General features: G+C 42.0%; 1 protein-coding gene and 1 pseudogene across 10 annotated transcripts in view; both read left to right on the forward strand.

Annotated features, from left to right (window-relative positions):
• TXNRD1 (thioredoxin reductase 1) overlaps positions 1-15,136 on the forward strand; it is a 184,685-nt gene that overhangs the window by 62,870 nt on the left and 106,679 nt on the right. The window lies entirely within an intron of this gene.
• Positions 13,508-14,266, forward strand: LOC102143125 (large ribosomal subunit protein uL6-like; annotated as a pseudogene).

The following is a 15,136-nucleotide window of genomic DNA, read 5'->3' on the forward strand; positions in this document are numbered from 1 at the left end:
CAAGACTAGGATTTAATGACAAACATATGATAGACTTTGGTGAACAATTTCTCTCTCCAGTCCTTATTTTTGGTAAAAACAAATTATTATAGGACTGTGTGTGTTGTTCATAGAATAAACTTTAGTCTTATACTTGGCCTGATTATTTGCATAAAGTGCAGCAAGAATGGTTATTTCTGCGTAGGACTTTTGGATTGGTTTGATGAAACACTATTCCACAAGGAATTTCAGATAAGACTTTTAAAGCCAAGCCCAGCCATGGGATTGTATCCTCAAATATCTGTAAGTTCGGTGATCCTCTCCTCTTTGACGTCCCAAGATAAACTTGGAGCTCCTGGCCTATTAGAAAGTGACATTCTTAGGCTGGGCACGGTGGCTCACACTTATAATCCCAACACTTTGGGAGGCTGAGGTGGGCAGATCACAGGTGAAGAAATCAAGATTATCCTGGCCAACATGGTGAAACCCGTCTCTACTAAAAACACAAAAATTAGCTGGGTGTGGTGGTACACACCTGTAATCCCAGCTACTTGGGAGACTGAGGGAGGAGAATTGCTTGAACCTGGGAGGTGGAGATTGCAGTGAGCCGAGATTGAGCCACTGCACTCCAGCCTAGGTGACAGAGTGAGACCCTGCCTCAAAAATCAAAAAAAGACAGTGACATTCTTTACCGACCACAGGTTAGGAACCCTGTGCCGGGACTGGGTAGACATGACATGAGGCCAGTTCTCCCAAAGGGCTTTTATTGGCTTTGCATGTCAAGCTTGATTCCTTAAAGAGAAACTCACCTTTCAGCCAAAGCCTTGGTCATGTTAGAAATAAATTTTCCGGCCGGGCATGGTGACTCACACTTGTAATCACAGCACTTTGGGAAGCTGAGGTGGGCGGATCATGAGGTCAGGAGATTGAGACCATCCTGGCTAAAACTGTGAAACCCCTGTCTCTACTAAAAATACAAAAAATTAGCCAGGCCTGGTGGCGGGCGTTTGTAGTCCCAGCTACTTGGGAGGCTGAGGCAGGAGAATGGTGTGAACCTGGGAGGCGGAGCTTGCAGTGAGCTGAGATGGTGCCACTGCACTCCAGCCTAGGTGACAGAGCGAGACTCCATCTCAAAAAAAAAAAAAAAAGGAAAGAAATTTTCAGAACTGCAAATAGCACTCGAATATGAATTTACTCAGCAAGGTAACTTTACTTTTCTGCAGAAAGGCTGCTTCTAAGAAGCCTGATTGTCACGAGAGCATACCAAACAAAGAAAAGCAGAGGTTTTTATCCCTGACACATTGGGTCCTTACTGCTGTGTCCTGCCTCCATTGGCTGGAGCTGGACCGCACAATCTAGACTGATCCTGATTAGCTAAAAACTTAAAACTTTCCTAAATAGGTAAACGCACAATAGAGAACAAAGAAAGGAAGGGGATTGTTTACAAACTAGGAGAATATAACATTTCCAAGTAAGGAAGCGAGGTAGGCTGTAAGCCAGGAATACCTGGGCATTTTTGGGCATGTCTGAGCAGCTTATAAGCCAGAACAAATAACTTGGTTAAAGTTCAAGGACATAGAATGTACTTATTTCCTTACTATATTTAACAGCTACACAGGGCTTAACACTTATTAGCAAAAAGCAAGGAAACTTGAAGGAAGTTAGTTTTTAAAATAAACTTTTATTTCTAACACTTATTATTTATTCTTTAACAAAAAGGGAAACTTCGAAGAGGAACTTTCTGCTTTTCACAGTAAAATAACCAGTTTTTCCAATTGTCCTGTTGACAAAGAAAAATGGATTTTTGTTTCACTGATGCAAACAATTATATTGCCATAAGCTAAGAGTACTCACAGAGAGTTTCCGAATTCTAGAGGAACCAGACAGAGAAAAATAAAAATGCTCCAAATCTTGTTCACAGGAGTATACCTTACTCATTTTTTTTTTCTGGATGGAGTTTTGCTCTTGTTGCCTAGGCTGGAGTGCAATGGCGCAATCTCAGCTCACTGCAACCTCCGCTTCCCAGGATCAAGCGATTCTCCTGCCTCAGCCTCCCGAGTAGCTGAGTTTACATGTGCCAGCCACCATGCCTGGCTAATTTTTGTATTTTTAGTAGATATGGGGTTTCGCCATGTTGGCCAGGCTGGTCTTGAACTCCTGACCTCAGGTGATCTGCCTGCCTTAGCTTCCCAAAGTGCTGGGATTACAGGCATGAGCCACTGCACCTGGCCACCTTACTCAATTATTTAAGGCTGTAAATATTTCAAAATAAGTTTCCTTAACTCTGAAAGTCAAAACAAGGATCAGCAATATTTCAAGCAAAAGTCAAAAAGGTTGCTTTAACTTTCTGAATGCAGTCCATTTAGTTAACTCTTATTTTGCTTGATATTTGTGAACATGTCAGTTCTTTATGAGTCCCATACATTCTTCTTCTATTTCAATATTACAATCTTCAAAGCTATTAAAAAACCTGTGTTTGAGAACACCTGTTAAGGTCCTTAATATAGCTTGATTATAAACTGTCGTTGAGAAGGAACAAAGCAAGACAGTTGTCTGTCAATGACAAAGTTTGCAGGATTTACAGTTTAAAACATGGCTGTAAACTACCTATTTGCATTTTGATGACACTTGCATTTTACCAATAATCCTTGAGACTGTTTTTATTTCTTAAAGTCACATGAACTAAAAAATATTTGATTTAAGCACATCTTTTTCTTTTTTGGAGAAAAAGGCTCGCTCTGTCACCCAGGCTGGAGTGCAGTGGCATGATTTTGGCTCACTGCAACCTCCACCTCCCAGGTTCAAGCGATTCTTCTGCCTCAGCCTCCCAATTGGCTGGGACTACAGGCACGTGCCACCATGCCTGGCTAATTTTTGTATTATTAGTGGAAGGGGTTTTACCATATTGGCCAGGCTGGTCTTGAACTCCTGACGTCATGATCCACCCACCTCAGCCTCCCAAAGTGCTGGGATTACAGGTGTGAGCCACCGTGCCTGGCCAAAAAGCAACTAATTTTTTAAAGAACAAACTTTTTTTTTTTTTTTTGAGACGGAGTCTCGCTCTGTCACCCAGGCTGGAGTGCAGTGGCCGGATCTCAGCTCACTGCAAGCTCCGCCTCCCGGGTTTACGCCATTCTCCTGCCTCAGCCTCCCAAGTAACTGGGACTACAGGCACCCGCCATCTCGCCCGGCTAGTTTTTGTATTTTTTAGTAGAGATGGGGTTTCACCGTGTTCGCCAGGATGGTCTCGATCTTCTGACCTCGTGATCCACCCGTCTCGGCCTCCCAAAGTCCTGGGATTACAGGCTTGAGCCACCGCGCCCGGCCTGCTTTCCAAGATTTAACTCAGGTATTTGACCTCTCATGGAGGAATGTTATTCTGCTCCTGAGTCAAACCCTAACTGCAGCTAAAACAGGCAGCTCTACAAGCAGAGGAAAATTTTGGAGATGAGCACTATGTCTCCTATAGCAGGCCAGAAGGGAAAAGTAAAAATAGGGAAGGCAAAGAAATAGGGGGAACACCATTCCCAATAGGAAAAGAGGCAATACCTCTTGATGACCCTCAATTGGAACTCCTTTCTATGGTGTTTTTGCTTCTTTTGCAGTTGAAAATGGCTTCTATCTCTGATATAATGTTCTTCCAACCTGGGAAAAGTTTATTTTCCAAATCTTAAAATGCTTGGCTTAGAGTTGAGCTAGGGGAAGGTGTTGGAAATAAGAACTCAGAGTCATAAAGAAAATGAGCACTCAAAGAATTTCTCAGCAAGGCAAATTTATTTCTGCAGAAAGGTGCTACTCATTCTTCTGGTCACTGTGAGAGCACACTGTACAAAGGAGGGAAGGGTTTTTATCCCTAATGCAGTCAGTCCTTGCTACTGTTTCCGATCCCCATTGGTCAGGGTTGGACCGCACAATCTAAACTGATCCCGATTTGCTATTTCAAATAGAGCAGGGGTGGGGGCTACAGAAGTAAAGGTGCCAAATAAGGAACAGATGTGGGTTGTTACAGATTGGGAACGGATGTGGGTTAATGGACATGGGTTATAGATTGGGAACAGCTGGAAGGTTGTTTACCATAACTAGGGGCAAGGAGGCAAGGAAGTTAGGCTTTGAAAATAGAGGACAAGCGGAACCTTTGAAGAGGAACTCACTGTTTCCAACAAAGGGAACCCAGAAGCCTGATATGCTGGCAAGAGGGTAAAAATGTTTACCAGTTGTGCTTTTGGCTTCTCTCTCCCTGTGCAAACTGGTAAAAAGGATAATAAGGATCATTGTTTATATTCTCTGTAAATGTATAATTAATGGAAAAGGATTTGTGAGGTTGGTCTTAATCTGTAGACAATCTGGTGTGCTTTGCATGTCTTTCTGAATGGTTCTGTTGAAGAAAGGGTATCTTAAGTTAAAATGCAGGCCCAGAAACCCATAAGCCTGCTGTTCAAGCCACCTCAACAAAGCGATCAGTAACAAACCTGGCTACAAGCCTCCATGTTGTTTCATGTCCTTGGGAACATAACCTGTATCCACGTGGCAATACTTTATTTTAGTCCCTGCCGTTTTTATAATGGTGGCTGTCTTCTTGTGCTCAGTGTTCCTGGGTGAGGGCCACAAAAATCAGGTAAACCAGTTTGTCAATCTGGGTGGTGCCAGCTGATCCATCAAGGGCAGGGTTTATAAAATATCTTAAGCACTAATTTTGAGAGTGGTTTAGGGAGGGTCAAAATCTTGTAGCCTCCAGCTGCATGGCTCCTGGGCCATGGTTTCTAATCTTGTGGCTAGTTTCTTGGTCTGGTCCCAGGCAAGAGGGAAGTATATCTTGGGAAATGGCTGTTATCATCTTTGTTTTAGACTATAGACTGTAAAACCGACTATTCCAAAGTTGGTTCGGCCTACACCCAGGGATGGGCAAGGACAGTTGGGGCTTGAAATCAAAATGGAGTTGTTTGGGTCCGATCTCTTTCACTGTCTCAGTCACAATTTTGCAATGACAGTTTCAAAAGCTTCCTATCGCTCCTTTGAAAATACCTTGTACACTTGCATTAAGTCATAACCTAATTAAGGCTCATTAGTTTCACCTGTGAGGTTACTGTTTGTAAAGTTCAAAAGCCAAAAGTCTTAACTGCTTGGCACGGCTAAAGTCGAGTAACAAGGGATTTTAAAGGATTTTCTTAAAGAGCGCTCAGCTTAATTAAAAGTTCAGGTACGGTGGCTCACACCTGTAATCCCAGCACTTTGGGAGGCCGAAATGGGAGGCTCACCTGAGGTCGGGAGTTTGAGACCAACCTGACCAACATGGAGAAACCCTGTCTCTACTAAAAATACAAAATTAGCCGGGTGTGGTGGTGCATGCCTGTAATCCCAGCTACTCGGGAGGCTGAGGCAGGAGAACCGCTTGAACCCAGGAGGCGGAGGTTGCGGTGAGCTGAGATTGCGCCATTGCATGCCAGCCTGGGCAACAAGAGTGAAAACTCCGTCTCAAAAAAAAATGTGGATATTCAAGTTACAGGGTTATAGGTATATTTAAAAGGCCTTTATGTTTTTCTCTTCTTCGATCTTATTTTTCTGGAAAAAGGCTCTTCTCAGTTGACTGAATTATTTTTCTCCATTTTTTGTCTTACCACTCTTAATGCATGCACGAGAGGCCCTAGCTTCTGGTAACGTGGGACTCCTGGCGAAAAAGAGAGGAGGCACCACAGACTCCATTCTGGGGAAAAAAACCCAAAAAACACAACAAGAAACAAATAAAAAAACCCTCTGTTTTCCTCATGAAACTCTCCAGATTAAAAGCAGATAGGCCGGGCGCGGTGGCTCAAGCCTGTAATCCCAGCACTTTGGGAGGCCGAGACGGGCGGATCACAAGGTCAGGAGATCGAGACCATCCTGGCTAACATGGTGAAACCCTGTCTCTACTAAAAGTACAAAAAACTAGCCGGGCGAGGTGGCGGGCGCCTGTAGTCCCAGCTACTCCGGAGGCTGAGGCAGGAGAATGGTGTGAACCCGGGAGGCGGAGCTTGCAGTGAGCTGAGACCCGGCCACTGCACTCCAGCCTGGGCGACAGAGCGAGACTCCGTCTCAAAAAAAAAAAAAAAAAAAAAAAAGCAGATAGTTCCCTCAAAATCAAAGGCTCTGTTCTGTTATGTATTGTGTTATCTACCGCTTTTGAGTTTTGGGGATATCAAATTACTTCACATTGTGGGAGAGCTTTGGTGTGTAATAACTAGGTAGAAAATACACTGTAAGGGGTGGCTAATAGTAGTTATAAATCAGAGAAGCATGCTCTTGGCCACCTGAAAGATATGGAAGCATTCCCACCCCCCATTAAGAGATGAGACTCCCTTGGGGGATAGGTTAATTACAAAATAAGCCAATTAGCTTGGGGTTGCCTTGCAGTGAAATGCATGGTAGAAGCACTACACTGTCTTCTCCCATACTATCTCCCTCCTTTTGGGGACCCAAAATCCAGTATAAAATGGCACCCTTAATTTTAGGGATCTGTCTTTGCCTTCAGCTGTGCCTGCTTATAGGTCCTAAAAGATGCATGCTACCTGGCCCTGTTCCTCCAAGAGTTTCACCCTAAAGCCAGTAATACAATTAAGAAACTGGCAAATGAAAAATCTTAACAGGTGCTGAATATTCTGTCTGTGTTGTTATGTATGTGTTGTGTGTAATGTCTATAAAAAAAGCTCTAATTGATTGGCTTAAAGAAAAATAAGCAGTAGGTGAGGCGCGGTGGCTCACACCTGTAATCCCAGCACTTTGGGAGGCTGAGGCAGGCAGATCATGAGATCAGGAGTTGGAGACCAGCCTGACCATTATGGTAAAACCCTGTCTCTACTAATAATACAAAAATTAGCCTGGTGTGGTGGCACATGCCTATAGTCCCAGCTACTCAGGAGGCTGAGGCAGAAGAATCGCCAGAACCTGTGAGGCGGAGGTTGCAGTGAGCCGAGATCGCGCCACTGCACTCCAGTCTGGGTGACAGAGTGAGACTTCATCTCAAAACCAAAAAAAGAAAAAAGAAAAATAAGCGCTTAAATAAAATATTTTCTAGTTCACATGACTGTAAGAAATAAAAATAGTCTCAAAGATTATTGGTAAAATGCAAGTGTCATCAAAATGCAAATAGATGGTCTACAGTCATGTTTTTAACTGTAACTATCCTGCACATTTTGTCATTCACAGACAATTGTTGTCTTGCTTTCTTCTTTCTCAAAAGATGGTTTATAATCAAGCTATATTAAGGATGTTAACAGGTGTTCTCAAATGCAGGTTTTTAATAGCTTTTTTTTTTTTTTTTTGAGACCAAGTCTCACTCACTTTGTCGCCCAGGCTGGTGTGCAGTGGCGCGATCTCAGTTCACTGCAAGCTCCGCCTCCAGGGTTAGGGCCATTCTCCTGCCTTAGCCTCCTGAGTAGCTGGGACTACAGGCGCCCGCCACCATGCCCGGCTAATTTTTTTGTATTTTTAGTAGAGATGGGGTTTCACTGTATTAGCCAGGATGGTCTCGATCTCCTGACCTCGTGATCCGCCTGCCTCGGCCTCCCAAAGTGCTGAGATTACAGGCGTAAGCCACTGCGCCGGGCTTTAATAGCTTTTAAGATTATAACATTGAAATAGAGAAAGAATGTATGGGACTCATAAAGAACCGACATGTTCACAAATATCAAGCAAAACACAAGTTAGCTAAATGGACTGCACTCAGAAAGCTAGAGCAACCTTTTTGTCTTTTGCTTGAAATATTGCTGATCCTTGTTTTGTTTTTCAGAGTCAAAGAAACTTATTTTGAACTATTTACAGCCTTAAAAAAATGATGTTGTGGGTATTTCATAGATGGCCTTTATCAGGTAGAAAATTACCTTTTATTCCTAGTTTGTTGAGTGTTTTTATCATGAAAGGGTATCATCAAATGTTTGCATCTGTTGAAATAACCATGTGGTTTTCGTTCTTTATTCTGTTAGTATGATGTATTGCATTGATTGATTCTCATATGTTTAATCAACCTGTGCAAGGTTTATCCTGGGAGAAATTTCACTCAGTCATGGTGTGTAAAATTAATATATTATTGGATTTGGTTTGTTAATGTTTTGTGGATAATTTTTTTTGTCTATATTTACAAAGGGCGTTGGTCTGTGGTTTTCTTTTCTGTTTTTTGAGACGGAGTCTTGCACTGTCGCCTGGGCTGGAGTACAATGGTGCCACCTCAGCTCACTCCAACCTTTGCCTCCCGGGTTCAAGCGATTCTCCTGCCTCAGCCTCCCAAGTAGCTGGGATTACAGGTGCCCGCCACCACACCCTTTTCATGTGATGCCCTTGTCTGATTTTGGAATCAGGGTAATACCAATCTCATAGAATGAATTGGAAAGTATCCCCTCCTCTTCTGTTTTCGGAAAGAGTGTGAAAAATTGGTGATAATTCTGTGTTAGACATTTGGGAGAATTTATCAGCAAATCATCTGAGCCTGGGCTTTTCTTTGTGGGAATTTTTTTTTTTTTTTTTTTTTTTTTGAGACAGAGTTTCACTCTCGTTCCATAGGCTGGAGTGCAATGGCGCAATCTCGGCTCGTTGCAACCTCTGCTTCCCGGGTTCAAGCGATTCTCCTGTCTCAGCCTCCCGGGTAGCTGGGATTACAGGCATGTGCCACTACACCCAGCTAAGTTTTTGTCTTTTTAGTAGAGACAGGGTTTCACCATGTTGGTCAGGCTGGTCTCGAACTCCTGACCTGGTGATCCACCCGCCTCAGCATCCCAAAGTGCTGAGATTACAGACATGAGCCACTGTGCCCGGCCGCCAATGATATCTCTCTCACAGATGAGAAAAGTCTGATTTCTATTTTTTGAGATGGAGTTTTGCTCTTGTTGCCCAGGCTGGAGAGCAATGGCAAATTTCGGCTCACCACAAACTCTGTCTCCCAGGTTCAAGCGATTCTCCTGCCTCAGCCTCCCGAGTAGCTGGAATTACAGGCATGTGCCACCACGCCTGGCTAATTTTGTATTTTTAGTAGAGACGGACTCTCCATGTCTCGAACTGGTCTCGAACTCCTGACCTCAGGTGATTCGCCCGCCTCAGCCTCCCAAAATGCTGGGATTACAGGCGTGAGCCACCACACCCAACCAGTCTGATTTCTTTTTAAATTTTACTTTGATTTATTTATTTTTGTAGAGCTTGGTTCTCACTATGTTGCCCAGGCTAGTCTTGAACTCCTAGACTCAAGTGATCCTCCTTCCTCAACCTCCCAAACTGTTGGGATTACTAGCATGAGTCACCATGCTCAGCGAAAAGTCCGATTTCTTAAGTCATTTTTAAAAGGTGATATACTAAGAAAAACTTTAACATTTTATTTTTTCATTTAACATCTTTTATTTTTTATACTAATGATTTTTTTTTTGTTTTTTGAGAGGGAGTCTCACTGTCGCCCAGACTGGAGTGCAATGGCATGATCTCAGCTCACTGCAACCTCCACCTCCCAAATTCAAGCAATTCCCCTGCCTCAGCCGCCCAAGTACCTGGGATTACAGGCACATGCCACCACGTCCAGCTATTTTTTGTGTATGTTTGGGTAGAGATGGGGTTTCACCATGTTGGCCAGAGTAGTCTCAAACTCCTGACCTCGGGTGATTCACCTGCCTTGCCCTCCCAAAGTCCTGAGATTACAGGCATGAGCCACTGTGTCTGACCTACTAATGATTTTTTAAAAGCTCTGAAGTGACCGGGCCCGGTGGCTCACGCCTGTAATCCCAGCACTTTCAGAGGCCCAGGCGGGTGGATCATGAGTTCAGGAGTTCAAGACCAGCCTGGCCAAGATGGTGAAACCCTATCTCTACTAAAAGTACAAAAATTAGCTGGGCATGGTGGCACACACCTGTAGTCCCAGCTACTTGGGAGGCTGAAGCAGGAGAATCACTTGAACCCGGGAGGTGGAGGTTGCAGTGAGCCAAGATCGTGCCATTGCGCTCCAGCCTGAGCAACAAGAGCAAAACTTCGTCCAAAAAAAAAAAAAAAAAAAGCTCTGTAGTATTGCTTTTAAAATGATTTTCTTATCTTATTAACAGCATCAATATTAAATTTACAGCTAGGTGAAAGAAAGGATATGTTTTTCTTCTTCCATTTGGTGCTTCAGTACCTTTTCCACATTCCCTGTGGTAGAGCCCAACCCTGACAGGAGACTCTTGGGGCCGAGTGATCTAGTAAACCAAGACTAACCCCCACCCCCTCCCACCTCCTCCCACCTCAAACACACAGTGTCTAGTTCCAGTGGTAGCGTGCTTGTATTTCCGGTGTAATTTCTCTTATCATGAACCATTCCATGAACCGGTTCTCTGTGGAAGACAGAGTTCCTTTCAAATGTGTATTCTCAGGCTCACACAGCCACTGAATCCTGGACCTGGCATATAATCATGTTAGAATACAACTGTGGAGTGAGGCAAGTGGGAGTTCTTGGCTAGGACCCCAACATAACTAAGGTTTAATCTTAACCTTAAATAAGACTCCTTTGAAGGAGGTACAAGCACAAGAGCTATAACCAGGATATTATAGTCCTTTTTATAGCACTTAAGTCCTTCTTATGACATTTATTTGTAAAAACTAAAAATCCTTTTAAGGCTAAAAAACCTTCCTAGCATTTTATTTCAATTTGGTAAATAAATAATACTAATAACTAAGATGTACTTATTATTAATTTCAACACTAGAAATTCGTTATCATGTCCTTTTAGGGAGTCTTTAGTTTTCCTTCCTTGTGTTTCCATAAAGACTTCTGTTTTATTTTTCCAGCTTGTCTCATACCCTGCAGACTTTCAGAAACACGTATAACAACCTTCCTTTCTTCACTTGATTTATAGGCACTGTAATGGGTATAGCTTACCCATTTAAGCTTCCCCACTCTTAGGTCTTTTATGGGGTAACTTCTTTACTTGATGGGGTCTTGTCAGACCCAATAGTAATATTTGTCTTGTGGGGTGAATAAAATATTGTAATAATTATTACTTTGTTAAAAGGAATCTTCTGAGAGTGGTGGTGTGTTTGCAATACTCTTTGCGCTTGAACTGAGTAAGTTTTGTTAAGAGGTTTGGGGTTCTGTGGAAATCCTTGATTTCTTCTGACTTGCAGGCCACATGCTTTTAACCACAGGCAACGAGTAAAAATATGTGCATGAAAAACCTGTAAACCAGAAAGTGATGACAGCAGGCAGAGTGGCATGCTGTAAAATTTTTATCATCACACTTGAAGTGATTATGCTGCTTATGAATGGCGAAAACTCAAGTTCTAACACGTGGCAGTTTTAGTCTGTGTTTAGCCTTGCCATGTGCTTTCATCTGCCAGACTCCTCTTTGCTTTCCCCTTTGTTTCCCTGCTTTGAAGTTCATTCATTGTCCTGGTTTACTGTGAAATGCCACTTGGGGATAACTCAGAATTGGAGAGTGGCTTTATTGACCTGTGCTTTTCATATTTCATACTACGTTTCTGTTTTCCAGTTTCCCCCAGTTACGTTGCACTCCTTACGTACCATGATGTTCCTCTGTTGTCAAACTAGAGCTTCTTCCCACAGCTAAGTGGCTGATCAAGATTTCTCCAAAGAGATAAGTATCAGTTATACAGCTCTCTAAGCAATCTGTAGACTGAGAGCCACTCAAAACCTGGATGTCTGCGGGCTTTCAGGTGGCAGTAGTCATGGGTGAGAGTCAGTGGTTTTGGCAGGTACAAGCACATATGAATTGTATGAAGATGGGAACCTTGTTCTTGAGGAGGAGTGTCCTGGAGTGGAAGTGTTTTCCTTTAGTAATCCCTTTAGTAATCCCACAGTTCAAATATCTTGCTTTATTTCTCTAAGAGTACAAAGATTTCAACGAATTTCTCAGTTTAGTGAAGTCAGAGACAGGAACAAATGTGATAGGCTGGTATGCAACTTTAATTTTTTTTTAAGTTTGGGAAATACAGGAAAGAAAAGTCATGAATGATTCTGTCACACCAATATAACTAATATGACCATTTTGCACATTCTTTTTCAGGATACCTAGATGTTGAGTTTCATAGAATTGTAAAACTATGGTACATAGGACTTGGTATTCTAGGTTTTTAAAAAACTAACATTGTGTCAAACTATTTCCACATTATTTTGAATCTTGAATAGTATGCAACCACTAAATAAGGTTAGAACAAGAGAGCTACTGTACTTTAACCATTCCTCTAATGTCAGACATTTGTTGTTTCTAATTTTTTGCAATAGCTAAAGATGTTATAATGAAATTGTTTGTAATAATTAGATTAAAAGAAAGGATTGAAGGTAGGGAAAAGAAAGGGGTGTAGGCTGTAGAGCAGGGATAGAACCTCGTTGCAGCTTAGCCTTGGGAGAGAGAAAGGTTGAGGCAAGGTATAACTTTGTCCTTGGATCTAGAAAGGTTATGGACATGTTCAGGAGGTAGGGAATGGTGAGTATTGATAGGCCTGTTGCCTGTTTTGTTCCACTGGGTTTTACAGAAAGTTAACATGATTGATCCTAAAGCTATATAGCACTTTCATTGAAAGGGAATTTGGGAATATCCCCCTTTAACTAGGTGGTAGTAGCTATGTTAACAAAAACTACTGAAAGCTTTTTCTAAGAGAAGGCTAGGAGGTATAGGGGTCTTTCTTATGAAAAAATATTTTCATTATTTTAGATTTTTTTTTAAAGGCCAATCGTCACAAATAAGAATACTGAGTTAAGGCTGGGCGCAGTGGCTCACGCTTGTAATCCCAGTACTTTGGGAGGCTAAGGCAGGCGGATCACCTAAGGTTGGGAGTTTGAGACCAGCCTGACCAACATGGTGAAACCCTGTCTCTACTAAAAATACAAAATTAGCCAGGCGTGGTGGTGCATGTCTGTAATCCCAGCTGTTCGGGAGGCTGAGGCAGGTGAATCACTTGAACCCGGGAGGCAGAGGTTGTGGTGAGCCGAGATCGCACCATTGCACTCTAGCCTGGGCAACAAGAACTAAACTCCATCTCAAAAAAAAAAAAAAAAAAAAAAAAGATGAATACTGAGTTAAAAGGTATGGCCATCTCAGGAGGTTGCAGTGAGCCGAGATCCGAGATGCCACTGTACTCCAGCCTGGGTGTTGGAGCAAGATCCTGTCTCAAAAAAAAGAGAAAAAAAAGTACGGCCATTTGAGTTTTTTTAACCCACACTGTCAAATTGTTTTCCAAAAGAATAGTATTAGCTTGTGTTACACAGCCCTATGGACTCGCTTCAGTGTACATTTATCAGCACTGGGAGTTTTCATTTTTTTTTTTGTATGTAAGAAATAACATTCCATCATGTGAATCTGCATTTCTCATTATGATGTAAAAATAAAATAAATAGATCTTGTATTCTATTTTCTTTGCTATTTTCTTTCTAATGAGTTGGCTGTTTTTGTTCTTTATTCATTTTATCATTTGTGGTCCTGTTGTTTTCTTACCAATTTGTTGGAGTTCTTTTTGTTGTTTTATTCCTTTTTTTTTTCCCATAAGTATTTTCCCTATGCTGCTCTTTTACCTTATACAAAACTATTATCTATCTTTGCTGCATCTACTGCAAGAATGAAGATCATTCTCAGCAATCAGACTGTTGACATTACTCTGAAGAGACACACAGTGATTGTGAAGGGCCCCAGAGGAAACCTGGGGAGGGACTTCAAATCACATCAATGTAGAAAGAACTCAGAAAAAAAAAAGAGGCACCAGGTTGACAAATGGTGGGGAAACAGAAAGGAGCTGGCTACCATTCAGACTATTTGTAGTCATGGACAGAAGGGTGTAACAAGGGTACAATGGGCTTCCATTACAAGATGAGGTCTGTGTATGCTCACTTCCCCATCAATGTCCTTATCCAGGAGAATGGGTCTCTTGTTGAAATCCGAAATTTCTTGGCTGAAAAATACATCCGCAGGGTTTGGATGAGGCCAGGTGTTGCTTGTTCAGTATCTCAAGCCCAGAAAGATGAATTAAGCCTTGAAGGAAATGACATTGACCTTGTTTCATATTCAGTGGCTTTGATTCAGCAAGCCACAAACAGTTAAAAACAAGGATATTAGGAAATTTTGGGATGGTATCTATGTCTCTGAAAAGGAACTATTCAGCAGGCTAATAAATAAGATCTAAGAGTTGTCCAGCTATAGAAACAAGATGCCGGATGATTTCTAAGACCTATTTGTGATATTTAAATGATACAATAAAAGACCTATTGATTTGGGGGAAAAAAACTCAAATAACTATTATTATTTTACAGTATACTCTGTTGGTCTTTTTGTTTGTATTTACTTCTGAGTTTGGAAGTTGTTACTCACTAGAGATATAGAAAAGGTTCCATTTAATATGCTGTGTTATATAATAATAAAGTGAAAAAACTTTTCCCCAAATTATCAAGTCATCATTACCATACTATTTTGAAATTATATTTTATTGCTTCGTGATTTTTTTTTTTTTTTTTTTTGAGATAGAGTCTCGCTCTGTAGCCAGGCTGGAGTGCAGTGGCATGATCTTGGCTCACTGCAACCTCTGCCTCCCGGGTTCAAGCCGTTCTCCTGCCTCAGCCTCCTGAGTAGCTGGGATTACAGGCGTGCACCACCGTACCCAGCTAATTTTTGTATTTTTAGTAGAGACAGGGTTTCACCATGTTGGCCAGGATGGTCTTGATCTCCTGACCTCGTGATCCGCCCACCTCAGTCTCCCAAAGTGCCGGGATTGCAGGTGTGAGCCACTGTGCCCGGCCACGTGATAGCTTTCTTTAAAATCATAACTGATTCTGTATTTGTCTCTTTCTGGTCTTATCTAATCTCTTTTACTGATCTCTGTTTACTTGTATAAAAACAAGTAGGGAGCCTATTTTATTATTACTCTTTAGTTTCAGTTTTTACAAGTGGACAGTAAGTACTTCATGGATCCAAATATTAGGAATTGATCTTAGGCAAAAAAGTTGGGGCAAAATGGAAGCAACTTATCATTACAGTTTTTTTTTTTTTTTTTTGAGACAGAGCCTCACTTTGTTGCCTTGGCTGCAGTGCAATGGCGCAACCTCGGCTCACTGCAAACTACGCCTCCCGGGTTCAAATGATTCTCCCTCCTCAGCCTCCTGAGTAGCTAGGATTACAGGCACCCGCCATTATGCCTGGCTAATTTTTGTGTTTTTCATTATGACAGAGTTTCAC

Source organism: Macaca fascicularis, chromosome 11, assembly GCF_037993035.2.
Source record: "Macaca fascicularis isolate 582-1 chromosome 11, T2T-MFA8v1.1".
Classification (NCBI taxonomy): domain Eukaryota; kingdom Metazoa; phylum Chordata; class Mammalia; order Primates; family Cercopithecidae; genus Macaca; species Macaca fascicularis.